Source organism: Rhinopithecus roxellana, chromosome 11, assembly GCF_007565055.1.
Source record: "Rhinopithecus roxellana isolate Shanxi Qingling chromosome 11, ASM756505v1, whole genome shotgun sequence".
Taxonomy (NCBI): Eukaryota; Metazoa; Chordata; class Mammalia; order Primates; family Cercopithecidae; genus Rhinopithecus; species Rhinopithecus roxellana.
The window spans coordinates 131,010,288-131,026,069 of record NC_044559.1 but is presented as its reverse complement, the minus strand read 5'-3'; the positions used below and the strand labels follow the sequence as shown (position 1 = coordinate 131,026,069).

The 15,782-nt window shown below is 40.7% G+C and overlaps 1 protein-coding gene and 1 pseudogene across 3 annotated transcripts in view; both read left to right on the top strand.

The window, feature by feature from the left end:
- The window catches only part of ADK (adenosine kinase), a 577,585-nt gene that overhangs the window by 514,107 nt on the left and 47,696 nt on the right, over window positions 1–15,782 (top strand). The window lies entirely within an intron of this gene.
- LOC104663419 lies at window positions 5,509–10,479 on the top strand (annotated as a pseudogene).

The window sequence follows — 15,782 nt, the reverse complement described above, 5'->3', positions numbered from 1 at the left end:
ACCCCTGAATGATTTCTGCTTTCTTTATGTTAATACTTACTCTAATAGTAATTGAACTCCCAAAAAGATCACAAAGTCCCCAATTGCTAGCTTTGTAAATACATTGATGTGTACCTTGTTTGATGAGATAAAAGCTTCAGTAAGTGATATCACCACCTGTGTGGTTAATTTCAAAATATTGTTTGTCTAATACATTGTTGTCAGTGACAACTGAACAAGAACTTTTAGAAGCAGTTGGCTGTCCATTAATGGCAGATTTCAAGGCTATGCAAACTGTGCCAGTTCAGCCCCGCATTTTTCTATATTATCATATCAATTGAGTCAGTTCAGAGTAGACAAAGCAAGGTTATGGGAACCACCTAGAGCATCATGCACCATTTAACATCAATGCAGCATACATGAACATCTGCAACTTCAATCTTATTAACAGAGGATAGAATGGAAGGCAGTAAACAGCTTTCTTCATCACTTAATTGCAAAATGTATTTCCTAATTTTTGCATTGTTTATCAACAGCAACTTTATCAATAATTGTATAATTATGGTTGCCTAGATCACAGTGCCCTCGTGCATCTTGTCACTTATTATAGAGTGGTCTGAATTTAATTTGAATTTGAACACATACAAGGATAATAAGTTCCTTGAAATGTGAGTTGCAGAATACAAAAGTTTTGTATAGTAGGAGAATGACAAGTTATGATTTTTCTTTCACTTTGGGGATTAACACAGGGAAATGAAAGACTGAAAGGCAGTGAAAGATGAGGGGAAGCCACTAGTTAGATTCAAACATAGACCCATTGAACATGAGAGTAGGTTATGTTCCTTAGAATTAATCATGAGTAATTCAATGTTTGCTTTAGGCCCAAATTGAGCTGAATTAAAATAGGATTATTATGCTTAGGTCTTCCCTTCAGTCTCTGTAGTTAAAGAGAAAATGGCAGAAAACTACAAATATAGTGAGGAAAAAGCTATGGTGGCCAAAGTTAAAAATACCACATGCTGAGGAAAGCCTTGACATAGCTGCTCAGCCTTCACTGCTGTTGCTTTTGAAGCCTGATAATGCCACTACTCCTAATTAGCAAATGTTAGTATTACAGTAAGCAATCAAGTACAGTCTTCAGGCTTTGTGGCAGCAGTTTCATAGTGCAAAATATTGAAGAAAAAACAAAGGAAAACAATATAAGCTCAGCCACGGTTATTGGTGTGGTCAGTGGGAATTGTCTCACCAGAGAGCAGGAAAAGGAAAATGTGAAAACCGGTGGGTACATTTAAAGCATGTAAGACAAGGGCTGGCTAGTCTGAAAAGTTTGTCTATTTTAATCATGAAAATCTCACATTTCGACTTAAATCCATTTTATGTTTAAGGAAAAATCTAAGGCCTGTTCATGAAATTACACTTGAAATATTTTAATTTACGGTTAGAGTCTCCTTCCCAAATTAAAAGGTATTAAATTGCATATTGAGTGAGCTCCGTTTGTACTCAGCTCTCCCCAATTGATAAACATAGTCATTTCCTTTAAAAAAAAAAAAAAAAAACAAAACTCTAGAGTTTGAATGTTTTCTCTCCCTAATTAGTCTGTATTTATGCCTTTAATAATTATCTGTTCATTTTCTAGCAGCAAATATTTGTTCTCAGATTAAATTGCAGAAGGAAGAAAAAAAAAAGATAGCTACCCACAGTATACTATCCACAGATGATAATAGAGTTATGTCCCTCTTTGTGTGGTTCTTGAGTATAATAGACATAACAGAAGCTTTCTTAATATGATAATCTATTATTTTTTCTATTTGGGGGATGCTAAGAACTGGTTTACTAGAGGTAATAGTTTGATCTGTAGTTATTTATGTTAAAAGATTGTTTTAAAAGGTAATTATAACCTCTACTATAAACTTGAAAAAGTTGTTCTAACTCTGTGCAGAATGAGCAGGGAGATATTACTGTATACATACATATAAGCATATATGCCTCTTATCTGAATACCTCAGGGAGCACACTTTTCTGAACCAGGGCTTTGCAATAAATGTGTGTACTACTAACTCTGACACATGTATAGTTCTCCTTTAAAGAACTTGTATGCAAACGTTATTCAGGAACCTCTTCTAGGAGCTATTTATCAAAACTGCTATGATAATAACTTTGTCCTAATGAGTTTCAGTCTCTGTTTAGGGAGTAATCGATAAACTACAAATTAATGTTCCATAATTCACATTATAATGCACATATAATTATTTTGAGATGAGGCGAACCCTATGCATTTAATTTACAGCTGTAATTAAGTAAGCTCATTTGATACTAATTAAATAAGCCTAAAAGGATCATAGGTTTGTGTATTTAATTATCAAGGTACAATCAGCAACTAATTTCTTGAAAAGCTTTCCTATCTTCAGTTCAACACTGATCTCAGCCCACACTACAATTTATCTTCTTGCATCTTCAGTAGATTAAAATGCATTGTGAATTGTGGAGAATCTACTAGGTAAGTTAGCTTCTTTGTTTAAAAAATACATATATGTATATATACACATACATATATGTATGTATGTATGTATGTATCTTGCCATGTGAAAAAACAGGCTTAAGAATACAGAAATTCTATAATCTGGCAAAACTGTCCTTAAGAAGTGAAGGAGAAATTAAGACATTTCCAGATAAAAGATAAAGAGGTTTATTGCTAATAGACCTGTCCTACAAGAAATGCTAAAAGGGAATGTTTCAGGATTAAATGAAAGAATGCTGGACAGTAACTCAAAGCCATATGAAGAAATAAAGAACTCCTGTAAAGGTATCTACATAAGTAAATATAAAAACCAGTATTGCTGGTTTGTAACTCTTCTTTCATTCATGAAAGGAAAATGCCTAGGCCGGGTGCAGTGGCTCACTCCTGTAATCCCAGCACTTTGGGAGGCCGAGGCAGGCAGATCATGAGGTCAAGAGATCAAGACCATTCCTGGCCAACATGGTGAAACCCCATCTCTACTAAAAATACAAAAATTAGGTGGGCATGGTGGCATGCTCCTGTAGTCCCAGCTACTCGGGAGGCTGAGGCAGGAGAATCACTTGAACCTGGGAGGCGGAGGTTGCAGTGAGCCGAGATCGCACCACTGCACTCCAGCCTGGTGACAAAGCAAGACTCCACCTCAAAAAGAAGAAAAATGCCTAAAAAAATAATTATATGTTAATGGAAAGACGTGTAAAATATGTAATTTATGACAACAACATAAGGAGGGGAACAGAACTGTATAAGAGCAAGGCTTTTAATACTCTCCAGGCTAAGTTGGTATTAATTCAAACTAGATTGTTATGAATTTAGGATTTTAATTGTAATTCCCGTAGTAACCACTAAGAAAATAAGAAATAGGTCAGGCACGGTGGCTCACGCCTATAATCCCAGCACTTTGGGAGGCCAAGGCAGGCAGATCACAAGGTCAGGAGATCAAGACCATCCTGGCCAACATGGTGAAACCCATCTCTACTAAAAATACAGAAATTAGCTGGGCATGGTGGCGCACTGCCTGTAGTCCCAGCTACTTAGGAGGCTGATGCAAGAGAATCACTTGAACCCAGGAGGCAGAGGGTTCAAGATCGCACTACTGCACTCCAGCCTGGGTGACAGACCGAGACTCTCAAAAAATAAAAAAAAAAGAAAGAAAATAAGAAATAATGAAGTTTTCTCTATTTTTGTTAAAGTAGTACATAAAAATTAGATTATTAGAAAATATACTTAATTGCTAGCTTAGAAGTCTTTTAAATTCTACTGTCAGCCGGGCACAGTGTCTCACACCTATATTTCCAACACTTTGGAAGGTCAAGGCAGGAGGATCACTTAGACCCTGGAGTTCAAGACCAGCCTCTGTAACATAGGGAGACCCTGTCTAGAAAAAATTAAAACAATTAGCCAGGTATGATGGCATTCACCTATTGTCCTAGGTACTCAGGATGCTGAGGTGGGAGGACCGCTTGAGACTGAAAGATTGAGGCTGCAGTGAGTCCTGATTACACCAGTCCAACCTGGGCGACAGAGTGAGACTCTATTAAAAGGAAAAAAAAAAATCTGTCAGTCAATCAGCTAATACTTAAGTATTTAATATGGTAGACTTCCTGCTAAGTTTCAACAATTGTCTCCATTTCTTCCCACTAAATTCTTTAATGTATAGTCAAGAAAGAAGAGCTATCTGAAGTCGAGAGTGACATTCTAGTGTTGGGAAATGCTGGATAAAATGTTCACATTTTCAGATTCCCCAGCCACATTTAAACTCAAAAAATGTGAAAACTTGTCCCCGTGACTTTCCTGAAGGTCGAAAAGATATTTCTGTCTCCATCCCTTCAAAACCAAGATACCTGATTGTGAGGAGGAGAAAACTCCTATATGGTCCAGTGTATGTTGTCTTCAATCTCAAAGCATGTTTAGAGTATTGCCATTGCTTTCAGAAATGTGAACTTGCCCCTCAGATCCTAGATTTTCAGATTGAGCGAATCAGAATTTAGGCTTTCCCCCTTCCTTATCAGAGGCCACTGTGGTAAAATATTATGGAAAGTAATTGTTGGCCAAGCACAGTGGCTCATGCCTGTAGTCCCAACACTTTGGGAGGCTGAGGCGGGCAGATCGTTTGAGGTCAGGAGTTCGAGACCACCCTGGCCAACATGGTGAAACCCTGCTTCTACTAAAAATACAAAAATTAGCCGGGTGTGGTGGCCAGCGTTTATAGTCCCAGCTACTCAGGAAGCTGAGACAGGAGAATCACTTGAACCCAGGAGGTAGAGGCTGCCAAGATCTCGCCACTGCACTCCAGTCTGGGCGACAGAGTGAGACTCTGTCTCAAAAAAAAGGAAAAAAGTAATTGCTCATGCCTAATGTTGCACTTTACAGCTCACATAGAACATTTACTTGTATTATCTAAAATGAGGTATTAAAATAGATGAACAAACTGATATCTGGACTGGGAGGGAGTTGTTCCTTCTTCTATTTCTTTGGGGTACCACTAGCACAGCTTGTCAGTACATTAAAAATAGAGACTTTTTGGCATTACTTTGTTTTTTCCAAGATTAACTAGCACAGCACAAATTTCTTGTGCCTAGGTGTAACCAGTGTTGAGACTTCACATACCACACACAATTAAAGACACCAACCTTGTAGTACTGACAGCGATATTATGCCCAGTTTGTATATGGTGTCTGGGTCATCTGAGGAAGTAAAAATAGTATTGTGATCTGTGAACAGGCCAAGTCTAGCAGGTGCCATTTGCATAGACTAGAGTATAAATAGTATCCTCTAAAGCTATATGATGTAATGTCCCTAAAATGAATTATCTCCCATCTTCTTTCATTCTCAGAAACAAAAATACTGATTCTTGTATTGTTTGATGGAAAACTATTAATTGTTCAACATAACTAGCAAAGTATAAAGACTTGACACCTAATGACTTCTTTTTTCTCTGAGAGTTAGAATTAGTATGTAGCTTAAGAAGAGCTGTAGGCATTTAGAATGATATTTAGGGCAGTGAAGGGGAAATGGAGGCATCAGCTAGTAATAGTTTAGAACCAGTTCTGAATGGAATTGCCAAAATTAGGTATAGTATTAGAAAATAAATATGGCCTATTTTGACACAGGGTCTTGAATCTTTTTTTAATAGATTGTGCCATTCTTCTTAATCTAATAGGCATTGCCTATCCTGAATTATGGAGAACTGGTTTGTCTAGTGACATCCCATACGTTATAGGAAGAATGTTTCCTTCTTTAAAATTTTTTGATAGACACTTGAGTCAAATGAAGAAATCCCAGATGAAAAATTTCAGAAAGGACATTCTACTCTCTTGTTTGGAAAATTGTCCCTTTCAGCTAGTTGTAAGCCAAAGGAGAAAACTTAAGGGATTTTATTATGCAGCTACATTTTTTAACTGATAACAGTTAGCCTTCCCTGTTCTTTCCTGCCTAAACAGATCCTGATGCTGCAAACCAACATTTCTTTCTGTTTTTATCACTGTTGATGCAGGTTATTTAAAAGAGAATCAGTGGTGTGGTAGCAAATGTTTTATGACTGGCTTTCAGGAAAAAATAACGTAGATTAGTAGCAATTGTGTCATGGTTTAAATACTCCCACCATCAATGTGAGGTCACTGAAGGCAGATTTGAGAAGAGCTTTGTATATGCAGAATTAATTCTCATTAGCCAGTCTGGCTCCAGCACACCACTGACAGTTAAAAGCGGTGGATGACTGATATGAGCAACCACGTGAATGAATGTCAAAAACGTTATGCTAAAAAAAGTGCCGAGGTAAGAAGCCAGATATAAAAGAACATATACTGTATGTTTACATTTATTTGAATTTAGAAAAGGCAATATTAATTTACAGTGATAGAAATCAGATCTGTAGCTTTTTGGTTTTTGTTTTATTGAGAAAGAATTTGGCTATGAAGGAACTTTCTTTTTTTTTTTTTTTTTTTTGAGACAGAGTCTCGGTCTTGTCACCCAGACTGGAGTGCAATAGTGCCATCTCGTTTCACTGCAACCTCTGCCTCCAGGTTCAAGCAATTCTCCTGCCTCAGCCTCCCAAGTACCTGGGATTACAGGTGCCCACCACCACGCCCAACTAATCTTTTTATATTTTTAATGGAGACAGGGTTTCACCATGTTGGCCAGGCTGGTCTCGAACTCAGGACCTCAGATGATCCACCCACCTTGGCCTCCCAAAGTGCTGAGATAACAGGTATGAGCCAGCGCACCTGGCCGGGAACTTTCTTAGATAAAAATATTCATAGCAGCATTACCCAATAGAACTTTCTACAGAACTATCAACGTAACAATTGTATTTTCAGTCCTTGCTTGGGAAAAATAAAAAACCAAACAGCAATTTAAAGGTAGTCTAGTAGGCCAGGTGTGGTGGCTCACACCTGTAATCCTAGCATTTTGGGAGGCCGAGGCGGGCAGATCACTTGAGGTCAGGAGTTCGAGACCAGCCTGGCCAGCATGGTGAAACCCCATCTCTACTAAAAATACAAAAATAAGCCAGCTGTAGTGGCAGGTGCCTACAATCTAGGCTACTTGGGAGGCTGAGGCAGGAGAATCACTTGAACCGGGGTGGCAGAGGTTGCAGTGAGCTGAGATCACGCCACTGCACTCCAGCCTGGGTGATAGAGTGAGACTTAGTCTCAAAAAAAAAAAAAAAGCCTAATTATAAGATGGAACCCGGTATGCTAGTATATATTTTTAACAGTCAGTTCATAGCAAACCAAGCCCTAGTTTGTTGTGTTTTCTAATTTCCATGGTGTAAATACTCCCACCATGACTCACCGTTCAAACTACCAAGATGAAGGCATTGAATGGTGAGTTGGGAAGAGAAATGTACGATCAATTCGAAAGCCGGTGTGAACTCAATTTCTGAACTGCTTCTACCAATCACTATTATTGAGGGACTAAATTTTCTTGGTTTTAGTTTAATTCTTTAGATTATTCAATCTTTCCCAGAGCTGTGTCTTTGCCCAGAGACTTTATTGAACCTCAGATGTCTGACTAAGCTATACCTCAACTTTAGATCCTTTAACAGAAGGAAGAATATGAGGACCTGGGTGCGGTGGCTCACGCCTGTAATCCTAGCACTTTGGGAGGCTGAGGTTGGCAGATCACTTGAGGTCAGGAGTTCAAGACCAGCCTGGACCACATGATGAAACCCTATCTCTACTAAAAATACAAAAATTAGTTGGGCATGGTGGTGGGCACCTGTAATCCCAGCTACATGGGAGGGTAAGGCAGGAGAATTGCTTGAACCCAGGAGGCAGAGGTTGTAGTGAGCCGAGATTATGCCACTGCTCTCCAGCCTGAGTGACAGATCTAGAATCTGCCTCCAAAAAAAAAAAGGAATAACATGAGTATTATCATTCAAGTATTTCTGCAACTTCTTTTTCCCCCTGGTGCTGCAGCTTCTATTCATAAAGAATGGTGAGGAATACAACCAAGCTTTAAAATTGGTGTACTTGAGAGGTTTTGTTGTTGTTGTTTTTACAGGTAATTAACCATATGTTACACATTTTAATCTGCTTTTAAGTGCAAGAGAGATTGGCAAATGACTCAATAAAGAAAAGACTTCTGCTTAAATTGGATAAAATGGTTGTTTACTGGTGTTTATTGCTGTATTCCAAGTAGACAAGTAATCTGTGAATCCAGTTTAGTTTATTGGACAATAAATAGTACTGAGAACTTTTATCAGTGTTTGATTGTCAGGGTGCCCATTGAAATTGACTTCATACTTTAGGGAACTTTAATTTTATTGTACAGTATACCCTGTTAAAAAAAAAAAACTTTGTCTTTCAGTATAAACCTATGACATTGCCTTGTGGCATTATTATCCCTGAAATGCTTTCTTGCTCTAAGATTTCTTCTATGCCATAGAGAAAAAAGGAACTTTTGGTTCCCTCCTATCTAATGCAGTTTTGGGTTTTTTTGTTTTGTTTTGTTTTGTTTTTTGTAAACTCTAAATATTTTCCATTGCCACCATCAACAATTCAAATAACAGTCTTACTGAGGGAAAGTCCATGATTAGAAATAGCTACTTCTTCAAAAATAAAGAACTTTGTATGTACATATCCACTTTGAAAATCTTGACCATTGTGCTCAGAAGAAGATACATGATTTTAACAAGGGTCACATTTAGAATACCAATAATGTCCTACTCCTGCAATAATTGGGACCAGGCCACTAAAAAGAAAGCAACTGATGTTTGGCCTTTCAGTATTTTCTATAACTATGATGCCTTGGTCCAAATTATCTAATAAATGCTTCTTCCTATTCTCCCAGCGCTAAGAGTCCATGGTCTCTTTATAAAGAAGAATCATATACATATAGATATTACCTGAATTTATATGGCATCCTCATGAGGTGAATCCCACATATGTCACTAGGATTCATTTGATTGCCCTAGTTTGATCCAATTCAAGTATTAATTCTGGCCAGGTGCAATGGCACATGCCTATAATCCATGCACTTTGGGAGGCTGAGGTGGGCAGATCACCTGAGTTCAGGAGTTTGAGGCCAGCCTGGCCAACATGGGGAAACCCCCATCTCTACTAAAAATACAAAAATTAGCCAGATGTGATGGCAGGCACCTGTAGTTCTAGCAACTTAGGAGGCTGAGGCAGGAGGATTGCTGGAACCCGGGAAGCAGAGGTTGCAGTGAGTAAGCCAAGATTGCACCACTGCACTCCAGCCTGGGTGACAAGAGCGAGACCCTGTCTCAATAGAAAAAAAAAAGGGCGGGGAGGGCCAATATGGGCCTAGAGCCTGCCATTCAGACTTCCACTTATTGTGGAGACCAAGGGCTGGCGGCAGGTTAGTCACAGGTGAAGGAAATGCAGTGAGCGAACCCAGCACTCTGTGAGGGCCCCGACCTCTCCTGACTGGGACCCAGGAGCTCAACAGGCAGTGACTGGCACCCCCTTCACCCTGGGCCGCCTTCCCTTCATCAACTCTGGGAACCTTACTCTGGGGGTTGCAGTTGGGGGTCAAGAAGAAAACCTTCACCCCAAATATCATCAATCAGAAGAACCCAAGGAAGAAGTAGCTGTCAAGAAGGAGAAACGTGAAAGGGACAGAGATGGACAGAGAGAGGTTCATGGACAGGGATGAGGCCGCCCAGAAGTGATCCAGTCCCACTCCATCTTTGAGCAAGGCCCAGCTGAAATAATGAAGAAAAAAGGGAACTGGGATAAGACAGTGGATGTGTCAGACATGGGACCTTCTCGTATCATCATCAAAAAAGAGAAGAAAGAGATGGATGAGGACACGAAACATCTCACCATGCTGGAGAAGGACGATTTCATCGATGACCCCAGGCTAAGGAATGACACTCGAAACATGCCTGTGCAGCTGTCATTGGCTCACTCGGGGTGGGTTTTTAAGGAAGAAAATGATGAACCAGATGTTAAACCTTGGCTGGCTGGCCCCAAGGAAGAGGTAGGTGTACCTACTATGAAACTGAAAGAGGAGCCACAAGGTGAGGAGGAGGAGGCCAAGATGAAGGCTCCTCCCAGAGCAGCCAGGAAGACTCCTGGGCCTCCCGAAGGACATACCCGTGGCAGAGCTGCTCAGGGAGCTGAGCCTCACCAAGGAGGAACTGCTGTTCCTCCAGCTGCCCGACAACTCTCCCTGGCCACCCACCACCCAGTCCATCAAGGCAGAGGTGCAGGGCGAGGATGGACCAGTGGTACTCATCAAGCAGGAGAAAGAGAAGGAAGCCAGGCTGGCAGAGATTGCTTCTATCCTAGCTGACCTGAGAGAGGGTCAGGTTGGCAAGCTGCCCATCCACAGATCCAAAAGAGTGCAACTCCTCCTGGGCAAGGTTACTCTGGACGTGACCATGGGAACCGCCTGCTCTTTCCTGCAGGAGAGGGTGTCTGTGGGCCTTGGAGGTAGGAACAGGGAGACATGTGAAGCACAAACTTGTGTGTTCCCCTGATTTTGAATCCTTCTTAGATCACAAACACTGGTAAAATGATCAGATGGAGGAGGATGGCGGGCGGCTGCTGTCTGCTCTAGACATTTTGTTCTCGAATCTCTGCAACCCAGGAGAGGCCAGTTGAGCCCACCCACTCCAGCATTTGGCAGCCATTGTCCCAGTTTCCCCCAGGGCCCACGGGGCTTCATCCCACAGCAACTGTGAATGGCACAGTGACCTTCCCACAGTGTGGAGATGGCACATCCTTGCTGCTGGGGACTTGTCCATGCTATTTGTTTTTGTATTTGTGTCTTAATCTCTTCAACTGACTGCATCCTCCCAAGGGAGGGGGGAGGATCTGTGGGAAGGTGCAGGCTTTTGGTGGCTGTTGGGGCATCAGGCAGGAAGTGTGAGGACTGCAGCTTTTGTTGGTGCTCCCTTCTTCCTCCCAGAGGCAGCGTAGGAGAGAGAGCAAGGATTGAGTCTGAGACTTAAGCATGGGGTCCCAGCTCATCAGTTTCTGGTTCTGTGTCCTCGGACAAACTACCTAACCTTTCTGAGCCTCCTGTTCCTCATCTAACAAAAATGGGGATGATACCTACTTCGCAGGGTTGACGTGAGGATTACATGGGATATTATAGATGAAAACGCCTTGCACAAGGCCAGAACCAGTAGCCACTCAATAAATGTTAATTTCCTTTTAAGTAAATAAATAAATATCAAGTGTTAATTCAAAGTCTCCACGAGAGCATTCTATGTTTTGGGGTTTTCATTTTGTTTTGTTTTAGAGACGGGGTCTCATTATTTCACCTAGACTGGAGTGCGGTGGCACAATCACAGCTCACTGCATCCTCGAATTCCTGGACTCAAAGGATCTTCCTGCCTCAGCCTCCTGAGTAGCTGGAACTATGAGCATGTGCTACCATACCTAGTTAATTTTTTTTAATCTGTAGACTGCCTCTGTGGACAGTTTTTTAAATTTTTTGTCAAAACGGGATCATGCTTTGTTGCCCAGGCTGGTCTTGAGTTCCTGGCCTCAAGTGTTCCTCCCACCTTGGCTGAGACAACAGGTGTGAGCCACTGCACCTGGTCAGCCTTCTATCTTTAAACAGGATCTGAATCTAGATTCATCAACTCATAAATATGTCCTCATTTTAAAATGATGGAATGATAGAAAGTGAAAGCAACAATCAAATCATATTTTCATTATTTCCAGAATGTGTTCAGCACAGTTAGGTCTGGAAAGGTTTTTGGGAAAGGTTGTGCAAGGTTGAATTTATTCATTCCTTCTAAATTGCAAGCAATTGTATGATTTACTTTTATACAAGCATCTGAAATGCTAAATTATGAAATCCCAGTGGCAGGATCATTGATAACTAGAAACTTGAGTTTATTTGCTTATGTGGTTTACTAAACTAAGCTAGAGAAATATAGTACAGTTATTTACTACTTAATATCAGCCAGAAAATGTATAGTGAGTTCATACTATACTAGATTCTGAGAGAGGATCAAATGTAAAACATACACCAGTCTCAAGGAACTTAAAATCTAGTAGGAATAATCATTATATTCAGCAATAAATGTTAATTGAGCACCTACTCTCTACCAGATACAGTACTAAGAGCTGGGAATAAGATTAAGTCATAATTCTTACCCATAAGGACCTCAAAGTTTAGTTGAGAGGACATTTGTAAAGAAGTAATTGTAACTATGATAGATACTTTCCTGGAAGTATGTGAAGGTTATAAGTGATGGCATAAAAGAGAATAATCAGTTCTGCTTGGAGGCCAAGGACCTATAGCCAAGAAGACATGCCTTATTTGGAACTAAGAGTGAAAAACAATTTGAAATGTAGACTTGATATATACACAAGAATAAAAGACCATGGCACATTTGGGAAATCATGAGTATGACCAAAGAGTAACTGTTTGACTAAAGTTACTCTTTTGGTCAGAGAAAGGTAAAGTTTGAACAATAGGCTGGATTCATATCCTAGAGTTAAGAGTTTATTCAATATAGAACCATTGAAGAGTTTTTAAACAGGGGAATAATATCAGATTTGTATTCATGAAAAATTACTCCATTTATTCATCATATATTTATTGAGCCCCTATAATATACTAGGCATAGTTCTGGATGCTAGCGATCATCAGAAAAAAATATTGCCTTTTCTATAACTCCTCTTACCTAGGCAGCCAAGTTTTGTGCCCTGAGCCCTAGCTCCTTTCCTGTGCTCAACTGAGTGAATCAGGGTTAGGAACCTCACCAAAGGTAGACAGTCCATAGATGGTCAGTGAACTATGAGCTAATATAGCAGAGGAAACCAGTTTTTTGTTTGTCTGTTTTTGAGATAGGATGTCCCTCTGTCACCCAGGCTGGAGTGCAGTGGTGCTATCGTGGCTCACTACAGCCCCATCCTCCTGGGTTCAAGCAATCCATCTACCTTAGTTAGCCTCCCAAGTAACTGGGACTATAGGCACGCACCACCATGCCCAGCTGACTTTTTATTTTTTTTTGTAGAGACAGCCTGTTGTGCAGGCTGGTCTCAAACTCCTGGGCTCAAGTGATTCTCCTATTTCAGCCTCCCAAGGCTCTGGGATTACAGGCATGAACCACCATGCCTGACTGGAAACCAGTTCTTCAGATAAGAGAGTGCAGCAGATAACATTTAAAGAAGTAGAGACCAGGTTGAAATGAACAGCTTTACAGTAAGATTAAAGTGATATGCTTCATTTAGTGAACTTACTAAAGATAACAGAAACCTCATTAATTCATATTATATATATATAGAGAGAGAGAGAGAGAGAGAGAGAGAGAGAGAGCGCATCTGAAATGCTAAATTATTAAATCCCAATGGCAGGATCATTGACAACTAGAAACTTGAGTTTATTTGCTTACGTGGTTTACTAAACTAAGCTAGAGAGAGAGAGAGAGAGAGAGAGAGAGAGAGTCAGGTGCAGTGGCCCACACCTATAATCCCAGTACTTCGGGAAGCCAAGGTGGGAGGATCACTTGAGTCTAGGAGTTTGAAACCAGCCTAGGCAACATAGGGAAGCCCTATCTCTATTAAAAAAAAAAAAAAATTAACTAGGCATGGTGGCACAAGCTTGTGGTCCCAGCTACATAGGAAGTTGAGGCAGGAAGATCATTGGAACCCGGAGCTCAAGGCTGCTGTGAGCTGTGATGGCACCACTGCACCCGAGCCTGGGTGACAGAGAGAGATCCTGTCTCTAAAAAATTTCTTAAATGCACTCACATACACTAAACCAAGGGGAAATAAGGTTTTAAAGCAGTAATTCCATCTATCATTGTTTTCTTGGTCATTTTTCCATGGAAAACTATTTTTGTATTCAAAGTCAACACTCATTCTCTTATATATTTACATTCAAAAGTGAAGACCTTAACTGGAATTAACTTGAAACATTTATAGAAAATTAGATGCAACCATAAACAAACTAAGAGATTTTACCACAAATAATGATGTAGAGGCAGGTAGTCTGCAAGGTCAGAATCATGCCTTCAGAAGCAGCAATTTTAAGTGAGACCTGAATCTCCTATACTCAAAGGTCTCGCATTAGTCAGCATTCTCTAGAGGGATACAACTAATAGTATATATACATATACATACGTATGTATACACATATACATACATATATACACACACACATACATACACATATATATATATATGAGTTTATTAACTAGTGTTAACTCATACAATCACAAGGTCCCACAATAGACCATCTACAAGCTAGGAGCAAGGAAGCCAGTCCAAGTCTCAAAGCTGAAGAACCTGGAGTCCGATGTTCGAGGGCAGGAAGCATCCAGCACAGGAGAAAGATATAGGCTGGGAGGCTAAGCCAGTCTGGACTTCTCAGGTTTTTCTGCCTTCTTTATATTCTCTGACAGCTGATTAGATGGTGCCCACCCAGATTAAGGGTGGGTCTGCCTTCCCCAGCCCACTGACTCAAATGTTAATCTCCTTTGGCAACACCCTCACAAGACACACCCAGGGTCAATATTTTGCATCCTTCAAGCCAATCAAGTTGATACTCAGTATTAACCATCACAAGTTTCATTTCAAGATTAATAATATCCTTGTCCATTTAATCATTAAAAAGAATGCTTATTATCTGTCAACTTTTACTCTAAGTGCTTTATATGTATTAACTGATTTACTCCTCACAAAAATCCTATAAGTACCTATAAATGCTATTACTGTTCCTTTTTTCTTTCTTTCTGAGATAACATCTGGCTCTGTCACCCAGGCCGGAGTGCAGCAGCATGATCTCGGCTCACTGCAATTTCCTGCTCCTGGACTCTAACCATCCTCCCACCTCAGCCTCCCGAGTAGCTGGGACTACAGGAATACACTACCACATCCAGCTAGTTTTTTGTATTTTTTGTAGAGATGGGGTTTTGCCATGCTACCCAGGCTGGTCTCGAACTTGTTAGCTCAAACGATCTGCCCATCTCAGACTCCCAAAATGCTGGGATTACAGACATGTCTAGCCTCCTATTTTAAATATGAGAAAATTGGCCTGGCACAGTGGCTCATGCCTATAATCCCAACACTTTGGGAGGCCGAGGTAGGAAGATTACTTGAGCCTAGGAGTTTGAGACCAGCCTGGGCAACATGGCGAAAACTCATCTCTACAAAAAATTAGCTGGGCATGGTGGCATGCACCTGTAATCCCAACTACCTGGGAGGCTGAGGTAGGAGGATCACTTGAGCCAGGGAAGTTGAGGCTGTAGTGAGCCGAGATCGCACCACTGCACTCCAGCCAGGGTGACAAAGTGAGACCCTGTTTCAAAAAAAAAAGGGGGCGGGCACGGTGGCTTATGCCTGTAATCCCAGCACTTTGGGAGGCCGAGGCGGGCGGATCATGAGGTCAGAAGTTCAAGACCAGCCTGGCCAATATGGTGAAACCCCATCCCTACTAAAAATACAAAAATTATCCAGGTGTGGTGGTGCACACCTATAGTCCCAGCTGCTCAGGAGGCTGAGGCAGAAGAATCGCTTCAACTCAGGAGGCAGAGGTTGCAGTGAACCGAGATCGTGCCACTGCACTCCGGCCTGGGTGACAGAGTGAGACTCCATCTCAAAGAAAAAAATAAAAGGAAAAAAAAGGAGAATTTAATTTGATTACCAGATTGTAAATGGCAAATCTGGAATGTGAACCCAAGCATTCTGACTTATATTCTTAACCACGGTTATACTCCCTCTATTCTCTATGGAGAATTTATCAACTTAATTTAGTCAAATTTGGTTATCAGTACCAGGCTTATGGAAATTTAAATGTCAGTTAACTGCTGTATAACGATGAATCAAAATCTATTTATTCCATGATCACCTTT